The 16,698-nt window shown below is 45.3% G+C and overlaps 3 long non-coding RNA genes across 5 annotated transcripts; all 3 read left to right on the forward strand.

Annotated features, from left to right (window-relative positions):
* Positions 1-1,978: 1,978 nt before the first annotated feature.
* Positions 1,979-4,138, forward strand: LOC136458090 (uncharacterized). Its single transcript, XR_010759875.1, has 3 exons — positions 1,979-2,416; positions 3,419-3,482; positions 3,568-4,138. It is a non-coding gene; the product is annotated as an uncharacterized lncRNA (long non-coding RNA).
* Positions 4,139-4,745: 607 nt separating this feature from the next.
* On the forward strand, positions 4,746-6,986 carry LOC136458091 (uncharacterized). 3 transcript variants are annotated; one of them, XR_010759876.1, is made up of 5 exons: positions 4,746-4,946; positions 5,021-5,129; positions 5,511-5,574; positions 6,260-6,324; positions 6,769-6,986. It is a non-coding gene; the product is annotated as an uncharacterized lncRNA (long non-coding RNA). The 3 variants fall into 3 exon arrangements; XR_010759878.1 differs by having other exon boundaries at positions 5,060-5,129; XR_010759877.1 differs by lacking the exons at positions 4,746-4,946; positions 5,021-5,129 and adding an exon at positions 5,367-5,421.
* Positions 6,987-7,385: 399 nt separating this feature from the next.
* On the forward strand, positions 7,386-8,184 carry LOC136458092 (uncharacterized). The gene is made up of 2 exons (XR_010759879.1): positions 7,386-7,562; positions 7,854-8,184. It is a non-coding gene; the product is annotated as an uncharacterized lncRNA (long non-coding RNA).
* The last annotated feature ends 8,514 nt before the right edge of the window (positions 8,185-16,698 follow it).

Consider the following 16,698-nt stretch of genomic DNA (forward strand, 5'->3'; position numbering starts at 1 on the left):
ATTAGCTGATGGCCGATATCGGTGGAGGCTGCCTGCTCCTGGCTTTCACTACCGGAAAACCGAGATTTGGCTAGTGTTTAATGGTTTGCTTAGTTTCAATCGTTGGACACTAGGCAAAGAGCTTGTTTGCCGAGTGTTAGACCTCGGAGCACTCGGCAAAATAAAGGCACTAGGCAAAATAACGATTTGTCGAGTGTCGACACTAGGCAAAGAAATCCACTCGGTAAATGACCATTTTACCTAGTGTCAATACTAGGCATACCATCACACTCGGCAAAGGCTGTCGGAGGGCAACCGCCGTTACCATTTTGCCGAGTGTCTTCCGTTAACACTCGGCAAAATTAGAACTTTGCCTAGTGTCTCCGGACGACACTAGGCAAACTGGCCAGTTTGCCTAGTGTCTTACAGAGACACTAGGCAAAATATTTTTTCTTTTTTTTTATTTTAGCTTCCAATTTTTTTCTGTAGCTTTCCTACTATACCTTGACCAACATGTTGAAAGTTGGCACAATTTTATGATATTTGTTATATTTCTTTAGTTTATTTAATTTCTTTGAATTTTTTCGACAAATGCAAATTTGAACTGCAAGTGTGACGAATAATGGCAATTCATGAATGCAAAAATGATATTCATGTTAGTAAGTGTTAGTTGAGGCCGTATCCAGAAATAGACCAAAAATTTCACACATCTTCACGTCGAGACATGACCACGAACTTGCGAGCAAATAGTTTTTAAATTCTATTAAATGAAAACGGAGTCTGAAATTCATGAAACTTGTCGACAAGTCAAGATATCGCATGCGGGTGCCATGATAAAAATTTAAAAAGATTTCGAGCACATCGTCACGTATGATGCTTAGAAACTTTTTAAACTTTTTAAAACTAAGCATCATACGTGACGATGTGCTCGAAATCTTTTTAAATTTTTATCATGGCACCCGCATGCGATATCTTGACTTGTCGACAAGTTTCATGAATTTCAGACTCCGTTTTCATTTAATAGAATTTAAAAACCATTTGCTCGCAAGTTCGTGGTCATGTCTCGACATGAAGATGTGTGAAATTTTTTGTCTGTTTCTATATACGGCCTCAACTAACACTTACTAACATGAATATCATTTTTGCATTCATGAATTGCCATTATTCGACACACTTGCAGTTCAAATTTGCATTTGTCGAAAAAATTCAAAGAAATTAAATAAACTAAAGAAATATAGCAAAATTTCATAAAATTGTGCCAACTTTCAACATGTAGTCTCATTTTATGTAGGGAGGCTCGATAAAAAGTTTGAAGACCAAAATTGAAAAAAAAAATAAGTTTGCCTAGTGTGCCAGCTAGACACTAGGCAAATTGGCCTCTTTGCCAAGTGTCTCATGGAAGACACTAGGCAAACTTATTTTTTATAGTGTTTGCCTAGTGTTGGGTTATCGACACTCGGCAACGAACTCCAGGTAATTTCTGTTTTATTCGTTGCTTATTGATTTTTACATACCTTTGCCTTTTACCTAGACAAGCCGGAAAAGGTTTCCCGAAGGAACCACCGTCCACGTCACCTAGATTTTTCCCTACCGTTGGATCTCGGTTTCGATGGACCAGATCTTCTCAATCGTACCCGTGGAGCTTCTGCACGAAACAACCAGCCACGTCACCCAATTTGTTCTCCTCCGTCAGCTCTTCCATCCAACGGCCCAGATCGCTTGGAGCTGATTTCACGGGGAGCGTCTTCTCGCGCTTCTCCTTGGCTTCTCCCGCTTCTCCTCTACTTTCCCGCTTCTCATCTGAATCCATAGAACCAAATATATACCCTAGCTTCTGCTTCCCCATACAGCTTCTCGCCCCCTCCTCTCTCTCCTCTTCACGCTCTCTTGCTCTCCCCGACTCTCTCCGACGCGGGCGCGGACAGGGCGCGCGGCGCGAGCGGGAGGCGTCGGCGGCGTCCTCCCCCACCCCCACCCCCTCCTCCTCAGCATTCCCTCGTCTGCCTCTTACCTCTGTTTCTCCCTCCCCTTCCCCTCTCTCTCTCCCCTTCCCGGTCGAGACGGCGGCAGGCGCGAGCGCGGTGGCGGCCGCGGCGCGGCGGCGTCCCCTATGGGTTCTCGGCCGGCGCGGGTGGTGCCCGGCGGCCCCTTCCCTCTCCCTCATCCTCTGCGCGGGCTCCTCAACGCCTTCTCCCGCCGACGAACCTGTGCTCGTCTGGTTGCCGAAACCCTAGCTACCTCTATGCGTGCTGCAGATTGGTCACATGCTTATTACTTCTTCTGATCTGCTTCTGTCTTTGTTTTCGGGATTGATTTCAGCTGCCTTCCTTGTTGTCGTTCTTAGGGTTCGTCTATGATTGTACAGGTACAAAGGGAGGGAGTCCAGCGTCTTCAAGACAACATGTACAGATTTGTTAATTACTGTGATTTCGATTTGGTAAGCAGTTTCGATAAGGTTGTTACAGCATCTTGGTTGACCATGAACACTAATTAGCTTTGAGGTGTTTTGGACAGACCTAAAAGCCATTGGTATCTGGTAGATTAATTTGCACAGCAATTACCACAAAAAAAGGGCATGCTCTTGTCTTAGTTGCACAATCAGTTGGCCTCCTTTTCCTTTCCTTTCCATCTTACAATAAGTTTAGTGCATCTTACAATCAGTTAAACGTGTTTACCAAATGCTCAACGTTAGGCTTTCGATTAGTTTAGTTTACCATATGACAACTGAGCCATGCGCTAGGAATAGCTGCCATAAACAATTATTAAGAATTATTTCCTATGTACTTTGTATCCGTGAATCCTCATCTTGTACTTAGAAATTTTGAAGCCATACATTTTAGATGCATTCATCTATTGCGCAATACAAATCTTCCTTTAGATTTCCTTCGGATTTCTGATAGGTTCCTCAAAGAGGTGTATTTTCCAAATTGTATTGTTGGTATGAACAGGTTTTGTATTCTTACATTGCATACTATAGGTTTTCCTTCGCATTTTAGCTACGCTGCTCAAATAGGTGTACTTTTTCCTCTTGGGTTTTTTTGTGTTGACTTCCTCTAAATCAGATTTTGTATTGTTGGTGTCAACAGACTACGTGTATATATAATGGTTCCTTCTATCCATGCCACCGCATATAGTTCAAAAATATCTGAATCGAAGTACATTTCACACTAAAGTAGATTTGTATTGTTTAGTGGCGGAGCTACATGTACGCCATAAAGGGCCATGGCCCTACTTAGGAATTGATTTTTTTCAGCATGGTACATGATGATAGTTACCAAGTAATGGAAATTGCCATGTCAGACAAAAAAACCCTCTTCAGTTCTCTTCCTGCTGTTACATTGCAGAAAAAAGAGGTTACACATTCCTGTAGTGGAAATGAGTTTTGCATCCTCATTAGTTGTTTCCCATTATGATTGTTTTTCCCCAGTTGGATGACCAGCTCACCAGCAGGACCAGGAAAATTTCGCAGACAACTCTTTGGTGACAACGCAGTCAACAAAAATGTAACTCCATACAACTTCTGTTTTTTGCTCCCCACTTATCCCACCATATTGAAACCCACCAAATTAATTTACCTCTTTTTTGCAGGAAACCATTGTACATACTCCAAATGAGATCGGTCCAGTCTGTTGGTCGCAAAACAATCTCATATTGCTTGGTCTTTATTTTCTGTCTCTTGATCATAAATATGTTCTTTTGGCCTATCCTCATCGGTACATATCATCTGTAATATATGCATAGCCATGCTTGAACCTACTGACATGCTATTTTCTTAAGTATATTCAAGATCGTTCTTGCACGGGGGTGCGGCCCGCCACTATAGTTTTACAAATCCAAGCTCTAAATGCTCAAAGACATAGTCCGCATATCAGCTTTTTTGTGCGATCGATTTGCAGAGTGCAGATCATCTTCTACGTGTGCATATGCCATACATCTTACAATCATTAGTTCAAGCCACTGTAACCTTGAAATAACTCTCTTTTACCTTCCTCTATGCATCGTTTTAGAAAGGTAAACTTGAACGATTGAAACTCTTCGATTCCTATTTTTGTCTAATATGTCATATGTGCAGGGTGATATTATTTGCCCCTTAATGGAAGGAACGGTGCCCATGCCTGCTCAGTGGTGCACATCTTCCTGACCCAAGAGAGTATGGCTACTACATATCCAACCCTTCAGGTAATAAACCACACCCTTGTATATTCAGGACTTATTTGTCAGTATTTTATTTTTTCCTCAATCCGTTATCACAGCCTCTATTTCCCTGCTGCGATAGACGTGTTCGATTGCAGCAAACTCAAGGATCAACGCCACCGGGGCAAGGGCCGAGTGCCGCTATTGCCTGCAGTGGTCCTCACAATGGTAAAGGCAGTTGGGCTTCCTAGCAAGGTAATTATTACTTGCTGACACTGCAAATATCAGGGTACTTCAATTTTTAATGCATTTCTGAGCTAAGGCTATGTATTGATCATAAATATGTTCTTTTGGCCTATCCTCATCGGTACATATCATCTGTAATATATGCATAGCCATGTTTGAACCTACTGACATGCTATTTTCTTAAGTATATTCAAGATCGTTCTTGCACGGGGGCGCGGCCCGCCACTATAGTTTTACAAATCCAAGCTCTAAATGCTCAAAGACATAGTCCGCATATCAGCTTTTTTGTGCGATCGATTTGCAGAGTGCAGATCATCTTCTACGTGTGCATATGCCATACGTCTTACAAGCATTAGTTCAAGCCACTGTAACCTTGAAATAACTCTCTTTTACCTTCCTCTATGCATCGTTTTAGAAAGGTAAACTTGAACTATTGAAACTCTTCTATTCCTATTTTTGTCTAATATGTCATATGTGCAGGGTGATATTATTTGCCCCTTAATGGAAGGAACGGTGCCCATGCCTGCTCAGTGGTGCACATCTTCCAGACCCAAGAGAGTATGCCTACTACATATCCAACCCTTCAGGTAATAAACCACACCCTTGCATATTCATGACCTATTTGTCAGTATTTTATTTTCTCCTCAATCCGTTATCACAGCCTCTATTTCCCTGCTGCGATATACGTGTTCGATTGCAGCAAACTCAAGGATCAACGCCACCGGGGCAAGGGCCGAGTGCCGCTGCTGCCTGCAGTGGTCCTCACAATGGTAAAGGCAGTTGGGCTTCCTAGCAAGGCAATTATTACTTGCTGAAACTGCAAATATCAGGGTACTTCAATTTTTAATGCATTTCTGAGCTAAGGCTATGTATTAGCTTCGTCTGAACTATAGCTATGCACTTTGCTATCTAAAATATGACATTGCTTTTCCTTAGTATCAACTCTGCAGCCAATTTCCATTTGGATGGGTAATTCCGTTTTCTGTTAACTGCTCAAGTTTAGTTCACTTAGATTTCTCCCTTCATGATGGTACATGATTCCAGCCTATTGCTTTCAACTTGGTAACATTTTCATAGTACCCTAATATTTTGAGTTCAGATTAGATTTGTGAGATAGATTCACTAATAGTCTAATACAGTTACCTTCACAGGCTTAGTAGTGTTCTGCCATTCGGCTCATCAGTCGAAGCAATGCCTGCAGCTTAATACAATCAGGTGCAACAACTATGTTTACTGGTCAAGATCCTTACTCAGTTTTCATTTATGGTTCTATGGATAAAAATAATAATGGCTACACAATTTTTTAAGACATGTTTCAGATTGCGCTTTGAAATTGAGTCCTCCTTTTAACCATAAAAGTGTTTCTATGTTAAACCAACATTTTTTCCCCAAAATAATAGTCCTTCCAATATTATATCACAAAAGTCCTTTTCAGGACTATTACAAAATGATCAACATCATATAATTTCCAATAAATACCTAAATTGACAAGATAATACCATTTCATTTGATTTTGTATTTGGATTACCTACGAGATTGAATGCACTAGCTGCTTGTGTTTTTAGAGTTTTGTTGCTATCAATCTAAGTGTGATCTGCATACCCATTGTAAGTCTCTGTGATAAGGGAAAAAAAGGATCAGCCTCTCAATCCACAGACTGATTAAGGATCAACCTCTCAGTCCACAAACTGATTGAAGCTGCCATCTGAGGCGTTTTGTTTTTTCACATTTGAATTATTGATTTTTTTTGGTACCGAAGTGCCTGTTCTGTTTGCTTTCTCATGCAGTCTTTAGAGTGAGTGCAGTATGTTCCGTATTTTTACCTTCTCCTTACTCGACACATATCTACATCTGTTTTTTTCTGATCCAGTGTGCTCCTTGTTTCATCCCTGGTGGTTAGGTTTGGTGTTTTCTTTCCAAATTGAAGGGGGAATTGGTAGCGTGCCCAGTGCCCTGAATCCACAGGTGAGCAGCAAAGCTCTAAAATGCTTCTTATTTTTATGGATACTGCAATAACAAGTACAATGTGTATCATGCCATTCTATTGTAGTGACCATTACTGGCTTTTCCATATTCGCACGACAGGCGAATATCCATGCTTGATATTCCAACGAATAAATAAGATCGTAACAACAGCAGTTGACATTCGACTATTTCCATTCTATATCGGCTACGATAGTTGTTATCAATTTCTTTTTTTTCTCTCCTAACGTATTTTCCACAACCTGTACAGACAAAAACAAAGACTTTATCACTGTTATTTCTATGATCGACAAAGGAACTAGCTAATCATTCTTTGGTTTATCCAAAACCTTTTATTGTCCCTGAGACTTCTTTTGTCAACATACTTACAGCTACATACTGTACTGACTACACTCCTATTCGTTTTTTAAATGCTATAAAATGCAGAAGCTTAGCACTACTACATCATTTTGCAACATGGAAGTGACTCCTGTTGGCTCAAAGACTTTGATGCCCAACACACTATGTCCAGTTTGTATATGACAAGGGCTCCTCAGGAAACGACTCCTACCTGGTCAACAGCTATGTATTAGTATGTCGTTCATCTCCAGAACTATAAATACACCTGCTTAAATGCTACTTATCTTTGGTCTGTACTATGCCACTAAAACCATGCCTTTCTACTTAGATACTTCTTTTTTTTGTTCCGTGCGGTCACTAAGTGCATGCCTTCGAAGAATCGTTTTAATCTATTTCTAATATATTTGGCCCACTACATTTCCAATATGTTTACAAATTCCTCTACGATTTGTGCTACATCTGCTATACACGTATTGATCCTATGTATCACAGCACGCCATACAAGCCTTCGCTGTAAATCGTGTTGCTTCATCGATTATTGCCAATAGTACCATATCTTCTGAATGATACGAGCCTTCAGATAAAAAAACGTACTTAGATTACTTCATCCCATTATATATATCACTACGTTGTACTTACCCACGCGCGTAAGGGTGCGCGCCCTGTGCTAGTACTTTAACATTAGGGGTCAAATGTTGTAGGCCCAACTGCTAGAAGAAAGGAGGCTTCGCGAGGAGATGGAAGCGAGGGCGGTGGAAGAGCGGGAGGCCCAACGACAGAGGATAGAGGAGCTGGTGGGGTTTGTGTCCACTCTTGGCGCCGCTATGGGGCGGACCATGCCAGCTAGCCTAGTCTTGCCACTTCCTCAAGCAGCTACTCCTGTGAGTACCAATATATTACTTATTATGTTCCAACCTGACATAGGGCACACTAGAAAAAATATGCAATCTCAAACATACAATATGGTGTTGGTGGTGACGGCGGTTGTTGTTGTGATGTGGTGGTGGCAGTTGTGGTGTTCGGGTGGTGGTGGTGTTGGTGGCGGTGTATTGATATGTATGTTCTTGACGGTCATCGTGCCGTTTGTTTTCTTGCAGGGTTTGGAAACCTCTCCGTGCAGGGGAGGTTCTGCCGAAATTTTTTATTGACGGTATCCTTTTCATTTTTTTCAGCATCAATCGGGCGTGGCATCGAATCAAATTGGAGGGTCGCCGGCTTCACAGATTGGAGCGTCGCCGGCACCACAGCTTGAGCCGAATCAAGTGGAAGGGTCGCCGGCTTCACAGATTGGAGCGTCGCCGGCACCACAGCTTGAGCCGAATCAAGTGGAAGGGTCGCCTAGAGCATCAAACCACGGGCCTCTTCACCCTTGACAATCGTCGTGATCAGCTTGTTGTGAACTTTGTTAAGAAATTTGGTTGTGCACTTATGAACTTGTGAACTTGTGGCACATTTGGACTTTTGGTATGAACATGTGATATATGTGAACATGTGGTTCTTATTTATGATTCATGTGATATATTTGTGGTGTTTGAATATGATTTATATTTGTGTCGCAAATGAAATAATCAAAAAAAAATCAGCTTCTGGTTACTTTGCCTAGTGTCAGGGGTCTGACACTAGACAAAGGGGCCACACGTGGCACACCTGGGAACAGGCTTTGCCTGACACTAGGCAAAGTAGGCAGTTTGCCTAGTGTCGGAGGCCTGACACTAGGCAAAGCTTGACATATTTGCCTAGTGTAGGCGGCCTGACACTAGGCAAAGCTTGATATATTTGCCTAGTGTCGGACGCCTGGCACTAGGCAAACCTTGCATACTTTGCCGAGTGTCAGACCTACGACACTAGGCAAAACGTCCGTTACGATTTCCACCGCCAGTGGAATACTTTTGCCGAGTGTCCGAGATTTGACACTCGGCAAAGTGCTCTTTGCCTAGTCCGCCTCTGCCAACCCTTGTTTGCCTAGTGTGACACTAAGCAAACTGTTTGCCTAGTATTTCTGGACCTTTGCCTAGTGCCTGCGGCACTAGATAAATCCCGCGATTCCAGTAGTGTTTGTCAGTTTTGGGCTTTTATACCTCTCGATGAGATTCAGCATCCAAAGGCAACAAGAAATGGTTGCGGGGAGCTGCACGAGAGTGACGCAGGTAGGCAGGCAGGCGTACCTGAAAAATTCTGGCTGGGTCACTCACTCGCGGGCGTGGCGACGCCCACGTCGTTTTGGTTACGGCAACAAGAAACTGCCGAAACCGTTGTGCCAGACAACGGCCGAACCCTAACGGACTCCTCGTTTCGGCCAGTTGCCGTGCATGAGATCGGGATTGGGTTGCTTACCATATATACATTGTCGTCAGGTCGATCGGTGAAGGAAGAAGACCAGTGTAATTAAGCTGGCATTCACCGATTTTAGGACACAATATTCCTTTTCGTTTTTGTTTGCATCCTATGCGGAGAGTTCAGAGTAGTATGCGCTTTTTGCTGATTGAATGAAATTTAAAGCACACTAATTTTCTCCCGGTTGATGCCTATGTCGAATTTGTTTTACGGCTTCACTAAATCGAATTATGACTTTAGTTTTTGTGCTCATAAATTCGTTAGATATCTTTATCATGATATCGTCATCATCAATCATGCAGTTGGGCAGAGAAGGCATGTCTCAGATATATTGTACCCAAGTCCTATATTGACAGCTGTTTTCATCAATTGAAGACATATCTAGAGTTTAAGATGTTTTCAGCTGTGTACCATCTCCAGATGGTAGAAACTGGAACCTTGTTCCATTATTAAAAAAATGAGATCCTTCACTGGCTGGTGAATGCACGTACAGGATAATAGGAACTTGACTAGGGAGGAATGTTGGCTGAAAAGGTGAACTAAAGAAGCACTGCCTTATGTTGGCCTCGTTGGAGAGAGTAACAGCCCAACTTCGTTCACGCATCAGATATTTGAAAGGAGATGCAAACACAACACTCTTTCATCGACGGGCCGGGTTTCGTAAGCAGAAGAATTTTGTGCCTAAATTACTACAGGATGATCAGGTGCTCACCACACAAGAAGATAAACAGGAGGTCATGTTTGATTATTTTGATGGGTTATTGGGTACGGCTTTACCCGGCTCTTTCCTCTCCACTTTGCCTTCTTTCACAAGGAAGGTATTGACTTGTCAGTATTGGAGGCGCCTATCACTAAAATCTTTAGGCTAAAATATTTGGATATTTTTTTGAAAAAAAATATATTCCTACAACTTTTTTTATAAAATTAATCTTCACGGACTACCGCAAAAGTCTAACTTACCTCCCTTATGGCTAACGTGGCATCACATCGGCCAAAACTACTTTGAAACCGCACAGGAGGTAAAATTGGCCGGTTTCAATAGTTCGAGTAGCACAAACATCTGTTTTTTTAGTTGAAGAAAGTAAATTAGACTACCGCAATAGTTGAGAGAGCTCAGGAGAACTTTTTTCATCCTGACTGTCATTGCGTAGAAGTCCTCGGTTACTGTGGAGTTCGAAGGACCGTTGGCTTGCGGCGGTATCTTGCAGACGAAAGTGAGCTATTATGGACCTAGGAGTCTGGCCCGTGAAACGATTGCAGCTTATCCAATAAATCACAAAGGTGATTCTGCAGGGCTTGGCGGGTTGCAGTAATTACCCCGCCTGCTAGCTAGTTAGCTGCCGGTGTTTGTTACGGAGAACCTTTTTCGATAATGCTGGGATAATGCTGGGATGGGGACGTCCGTCCGTCCCTGCGCCGTCCGGGCGCCGCCCTCGGATGCACAGTGGACCCACCCAAGGACCTCCTCAAATCGCCTCGTCTGTTTCTAATTTCAAAAAACAGCTCGTCGCTCTTATCCGCTCGTTCACTTATCCGCTCGTCGCTTCTAGCTGCTCGCCTGCCGCTTCCGAGGAGCAACGCTTGGCCACTGGATTGGCGGCCCTGCCTGCCAAGAGCGGTGCATGGCCGCCTCCGAGCCCCAGTTGCCCTCTGCCTTCCTACCATCGGCCCGCTATCTCCGGCAAACTCCACACGCTGACGAGCCAACATTCTCCTAAGCAACAAGGAGATATTGCGATGTGCTGAAAATGCATATTGCAGGTGTATATTTCATGTGTTTCAGATGTTTCATAGGTATGTTGCAATTGTTTCATGCGAATGTTGCAAAAGTAGATTGAGATGTTACATATGTTGCAATGGTTGTACACATATGTTGCAAAGGTCTGTTTTCATTGTTTCACCTGTGTTTTCGGATGTATGTTGCAAGTATGTTTTATCTGGATGTTGCATACATTTCACATATATGTTGCAAGTGTTTTATTTGGATATTGCATATGTTTTGCAATGGTTTTTAAGTGTTTTTCAGGTATTTTTTGCAAGTGTTTCAGAAATATGTTTCAAGTGTTTCATCTACCTTCAGGCGTATGTTGCAAGTGTTGCATCTCGATGTTTCAAAAGTAAATCGAGTGTTGTATCTCCCTCGTCAATATTCTGCTGCCTCACCTCGGTGTCTTCTCCTTCAGGCACCGGCTAGGCATCCTCCGAGCCCATACTCCTCTTCCCGATGCTTGTGACGTTTGGAGCAGCGTGGGAAACTTATGCCAGAAGCAGATGGGGAGGGGACGAGTGGTCCCCGTGCGGCATGAGCGTGTCGAAAGTGAAGGGGCGCAGGCGAGAAGCAGGATGGGGCTCAGGTGTCCGAACGAGTAGGCGCTGAAACAACCCCAATTTCCGCGAAGGAAAATCCACAGAGTTGAAGTGTAATAAGACCGTGGTAGATCATATTACCCAAATTCCAGTCGAATATCACATCCATACCACGATAATATCAGAGTACAAATAGTGCGGAATTATATAAATTATTACATCGCCGCATTGGCGGAATCAAAAGTAGCATTCATTCAGAACAGCTTGAAGATAAGATCGCCAAACTCGAGCGTAGGCACGAACCCCTCAACCGTCAAACTCATCGGAGCTATACTCCTCAGCAGAACCTGTATGCCAAAATTTATCAGTACGATTTGTACTGGCCACTCCCAACCCTATGAGCATTGCTTTGTGGAAATTGGATGCAAGTTGGATATAGTCAAAAGGAACCTATAAGGCTGGGGTTTCCTATGTATTTTAGCATATCAAGTATATAACAATATAGTCAAGTTTTAACACCATTCCCACACATATTCCACCCATTCCCATTCTAGAGCTAGGTTTCGATCCCGGGGATCGACATACCATCATCTCCACACCATCACCATCACCATACCATACCATACCATCGCTCAGTCGACAGGCCAACTCCCTCTCAGCACTGTCTCAAGGCCCGTAGCCCCTGACTACGACCGAACACTCACTTTCAGGGGGAAGAAAAGGACTCATCTCTCTATCTAGTTTAAGCGAAACACAGGAAAGGTCCATAGCCGACAAGTCGGCACATGTATCGATCGATCAACCATACACTCTGCAGAGGTTTTACATAACCACAAGATCCACCTTCCTCGCTGACCGTCGTCAACTGGGCTGATTCCGGTCACTTGCTAGCCTAGGATAATGACACTCTACCATTCAGCCCTGGTACACCCCAAGTCTAGTCTAGGGTGGCTGAAACTGTGAGTCATGAGCCGGGTCCACAAGGTCTCCATGAAGTCTCAGAAGGGTGTGGGGGAAATCCTCCGCGCCCCGTACCTCCTTACACTGTCCGCTATCAACCTAGCAGTAGTGGCAATATCCTACCAAGTAGTCCGGTCGTCCCGCACCATATAGGGCGAGTGGTACGTAAGGCTTTCCAGTGAATCTAAGTACTAGTAAGTCCTTAGGGTTGACCAAGCTAGAATGTCTCCATTAGGGTTTCCGTTTACCGTGCCACCACAGCACCTCCATCCCGGGCTCCTCCCATCACAGGTTCACATCTAGGACCACCTTGTATCCCATTTACCCACCACAGGTATCCATTTCCCAGGGTGCCCAGGTAGCATCCCATGGCAAGACTTGCCCCAGGCTCATCGTATACTCCAACTTGGTCGACACAACCCTCACCCTCCATACACCCAAGTCACACACGTAGCACTCTCCCCATCGTTCAGATAACACCAGTTTCCACCATGCATCAACGTAGTACAAGCGTAGTAGAAGTAATAAGTAAGATAGCAGCAAGCGTGTGTCTAGCCTAATAGCAGGGTGAGCAGAGGTAAGGTTGCGTCAAGGTAAAGGCCATCCAGAAAGCATACTACCATGCAAGTCCTATTGTAGCAGTAAAGTAAAGCAATAGCAGTTTTGTATTAGCCATGCGTAATAGGTGCTACGAAATTGGGTGGGATGTGGCACCTTCAGTGTAGTTGTCTCCGTATTCCTCACGGTACTCACGATCCTCGTCCGTCAGGTGCTCCTCTGAGTCTGCAAACGATCGTATTATAGTCGCTTTAGCGACGTCTATAGAATAGCACAAAGGAGCAATGAAAATTTAAAAGATCCAAATGCACTCAAACATGGGTTTATTGCGTAGAGCTCGATTTTAGATGAATTTTGGTCCTAGTTTCATATTTTTCTGAGGTCATATGAATTAGTTATGAATTTCCGAAGTTTAAATCTATTTCTGAAAATGGAAAAAGGCTGAATTAATCATGGGCTGTCACGTGTCACGCAGCGACTGGTCCACGTGGCATGCTCATCTCGGTTCCGAGTTGACAAGTGGGGTCCAGCATGACGTCATCAACGTCGTCATTTCTGACTGGTGGGGCCAGAGGCTATTGGGTCACTGACAGGTGGGTCCGGTCAAAGTCAACGTCAGTCAATGGTGGGTCAACGGTCAATGGTCAATGGTCATCGGTCAGGGTCTCTGACATGTGGGCCTGGGCTGCTGATGTCATCATGACATCAGCATGACATCACCCTAGTTGTGTGGGCTTCTGACATGTGGGTCCTGTGTGACGTCAGCGCCTGACGTGTGGGTCTAGGGTGCCCATGTCACTGACATGTGGGGCCAGGTCAATGGTCAACGTTGACCAATCAACGGTCAATACGGTCGGGTCTCAAACGGGCTTCGGGTTGGGCCGGTGAAAGGTCCTTGTTTGGTTTTGGTAATTGAGTGACAACTTAGGTGGACTAATTGTGTTTATGTGAGATACACAGGTGATTAGTCCACAGGTACATGTGTGTGAGCAACATATGCCATGAAGGTGAAAATGGCTTGGAAATGTTGCAAGGCTCACACATGTAATGATGAAGGAGCTTAAATGCACATGAGACATGATATTGAGTCATGTGATCAAGGTGGAGAAGATCAAGACAAGACTTGGCTTGATGGACCGATTGCAAGCGTGAAGGGCAAGTCGAAGGCTTTGGAGTGATGGACCGCGTGGCGGTGAAGCTTGAGCAAGACTTGGTGCCGATGGATGATGGCAACGGTGAAGAGCAAGTAAAGTCAAGATCGATGAACCAATATGATCACGTGATGATATGAAGTGGATCATATCATTGTTGATCGTGTTGGTGCATGTGTTGCATTGACGTTGGAGGAGATGGAATGGAATGCGCAAGACAAAGGTATAACCTAGGGCATTTCATTTCATCGGTCATAGGTGTGTAGAGAAGTTTATGACCGGGTTTAGGATAGATGGCCGTACTATCAAGAGGGGCAAACTTGTTTGCATATCGGTCATCTAGTGCCACTCGAGTGATCTAACTTTGCATCGTCGCTAGGATCGAGTGGTGTGGCAAGTTGAGTGGCTAACATCCTTTGGGAAATGATTGTGAAAAGCTAACACACATACACATGGTGGTGTACACTTGGTGGTGTTGGCACATTTACAAAGGAGGTGGTGTTTGTAGGGTTGAGATGGGTTTGGGGTCCCTTTCAGAAAAATGGAATGCCTATTTTCTATTGCGCCGGATGTAAATTCTTGGTGGTTAGCATATTGGAGCAAGGGTGAAGAAGTTAGAAGTAAAAACGAGTTGATCGTGAAGATGCTGGCGTCGGTCAACTGACCAGACGCTGGATCTGAATGCACCGGACGCTGGTAGGCTGCATCCGGTCAGGCTAACGTACGATGACGCAGAAGCTGGAGTGTCACCGAACGCTGGCTGCGTCCGATCAAGTGTGACCGAACGCGTTCGGTCGAGGTCGATACCTTACTGGAAATGACCGGACGCTGGGGGTTCAGCGTCCGGTCAGTTGAAAGCTGCTGCGTTCGGTCAAGTCAAGTGACCATTGGAACCGGGACACGTGGCCGTCTGCGGGCGATCGGACGCTGAGGTCCAACGTCCGGTCAACACGACCGGAGCATCCGGTCGGCCTGACCGTTGCCCAGTGAAGGGGTAACGGCTAGTTTAGCCCTTGGGGCTATAAATAGAAGTGGCCTTTGGCCATGGCTGGTGCGGAGCACCTTGGGGGACTTTGTGTCCATGCTTGAGAGTGCTTAGGAGCCCTCCATCTCACACATACTTGATAGTGATCATTCGATTGTGTGAGTGAGCGATTCTAGTGCGATTGCATCGTGAGGTTGCATCGAGTGGCACTAGGTGATCGAGTTGTAAGTCAGTGGTGCTTGTTACTCTTGGAGGTTGCCACCTCCTAGACGGCTTGGTGGTGGTCTCCGTTGAAGCGCGCAAGAAGCTTATGCGGCGCTCCGGAGAAGTGCTTGTGAGGGGCACTTGTGCTCGCCCCGCGGGAGTCGCGAAGAGCAACTTTAGTAAAGCGTGTCATTGAGCTACCCTCACTCAAGGGGTAGGTCCTTGCGGCGCCCGACGTGCGAGCTTAGCGGGTGATGCTAATTAGCCGCCGAACCACCAAGTGAGCGGTCGACACAACGGGGACTAGCGTGTTGGCAAACACGTGAACCTCGGGAGAAAAATCATCGTGTCAACCTTGTTCTTCCCGTTGGTTTGTATCCCCATTACACAAGCTTGCAATTACTTTTATACATATTAAGCTTGTGTAGTTGCTCTTGTAATTAGATAGCTTGTGTAGCTTGCTAATTACCTTCTTGCTTGGGTAGCATAGAAGTAGCTCCCTTGCGTGGCTAATTTGGTTTGTGTAACCTTGTTAGTCATATTACTTAGTTTGTGTAGCTAAGTATTTGTGCTCTCTAATTTGGCATTGGTTGCCTTGTTATTGAGCATTGCCAGTGAGCTTAGTTGGCTTTGTGCTTTTGCTTACTAGCATGTGTAGGAGCTCCCTTGTTGCTTAAAGAACTAGTGGCATATGTTTGTGTAACCGTGCTCCTAGAATTGTTTAGGAGAGCTCTAACTAGCTCAGCACCTTTGTTGCATAATTGTTATCTTTGCAAGGTGCTAGTGAACATATATAGTGGGGTATAGTCTTGGCTAGACCGATAGTTTTAATTCCGCATTTGTATCGGTTAGCCGACGCATTTAAGTTTTAGAAAAGACTATTCACCCCCCCTCCCTCTAGTCGCCATCTCGACCCTTCAGCCGGGCCGGGCCGAACACGTGGCATGCTGTGATGCAGCCACGTCACGGCCATGGGCCTCCACTAGGCCATGGTCCACGGCTCACGGTCCACGGTGGACAGATGCGCCGGTCTACGGTGGACCGTGTCTTCTTCCGGTGAGCCGCGTCCACTCCTCTCTTCTCTGTCTGTGGTTCACGTGCACCGGGTTCATGCACGAGTGGCCAACGAGGGGGGTGTTCCCATGTTTCTCCCGCGGTGGTGCTCCTACCGGCGGCGAGCTCGTAGGTGAGCCCCCATGGCGGTGTTGGTGTCCAATTAGGGAGGGGAAAGGCTTCCCCAGGCTACGGCAACTGCGATGGTGGGGTCTAGGTGGCAGCCGGGGCTCACCATGGCACTGGCCACGGCGAACGGCGGCTCAGCAGTGCTCGCCGGTGGCGAGGTCGCATTTGCAGGCTCTCCGATGGCTCGACTGGGCAGACAGGGGCTTCAGTGGATTTGTGGGTGCATGGCGAACGCGTCTAGGGCTCAAGGTGGGGCTTCGGCTTCAAGGTGGCCGTTAGGGGCTCCCCGGTGGCCATGGCGATCATGAAGACGACGGTGAGGCACGCGGGTGCGCT

Source organism: Miscanthus floridulus, chromosome 6 (genome assembly GCF_019320115.1).
Source record: "Miscanthus floridulus cultivar M001 chromosome 6, ASM1932011v1, whole genome shotgun sequence".
NCBI lineage: Eukaryota > Viridiplantae > Streptophyta > Magnoliopsida > Poales > Poaceae > Miscanthus > Miscanthus floridulus.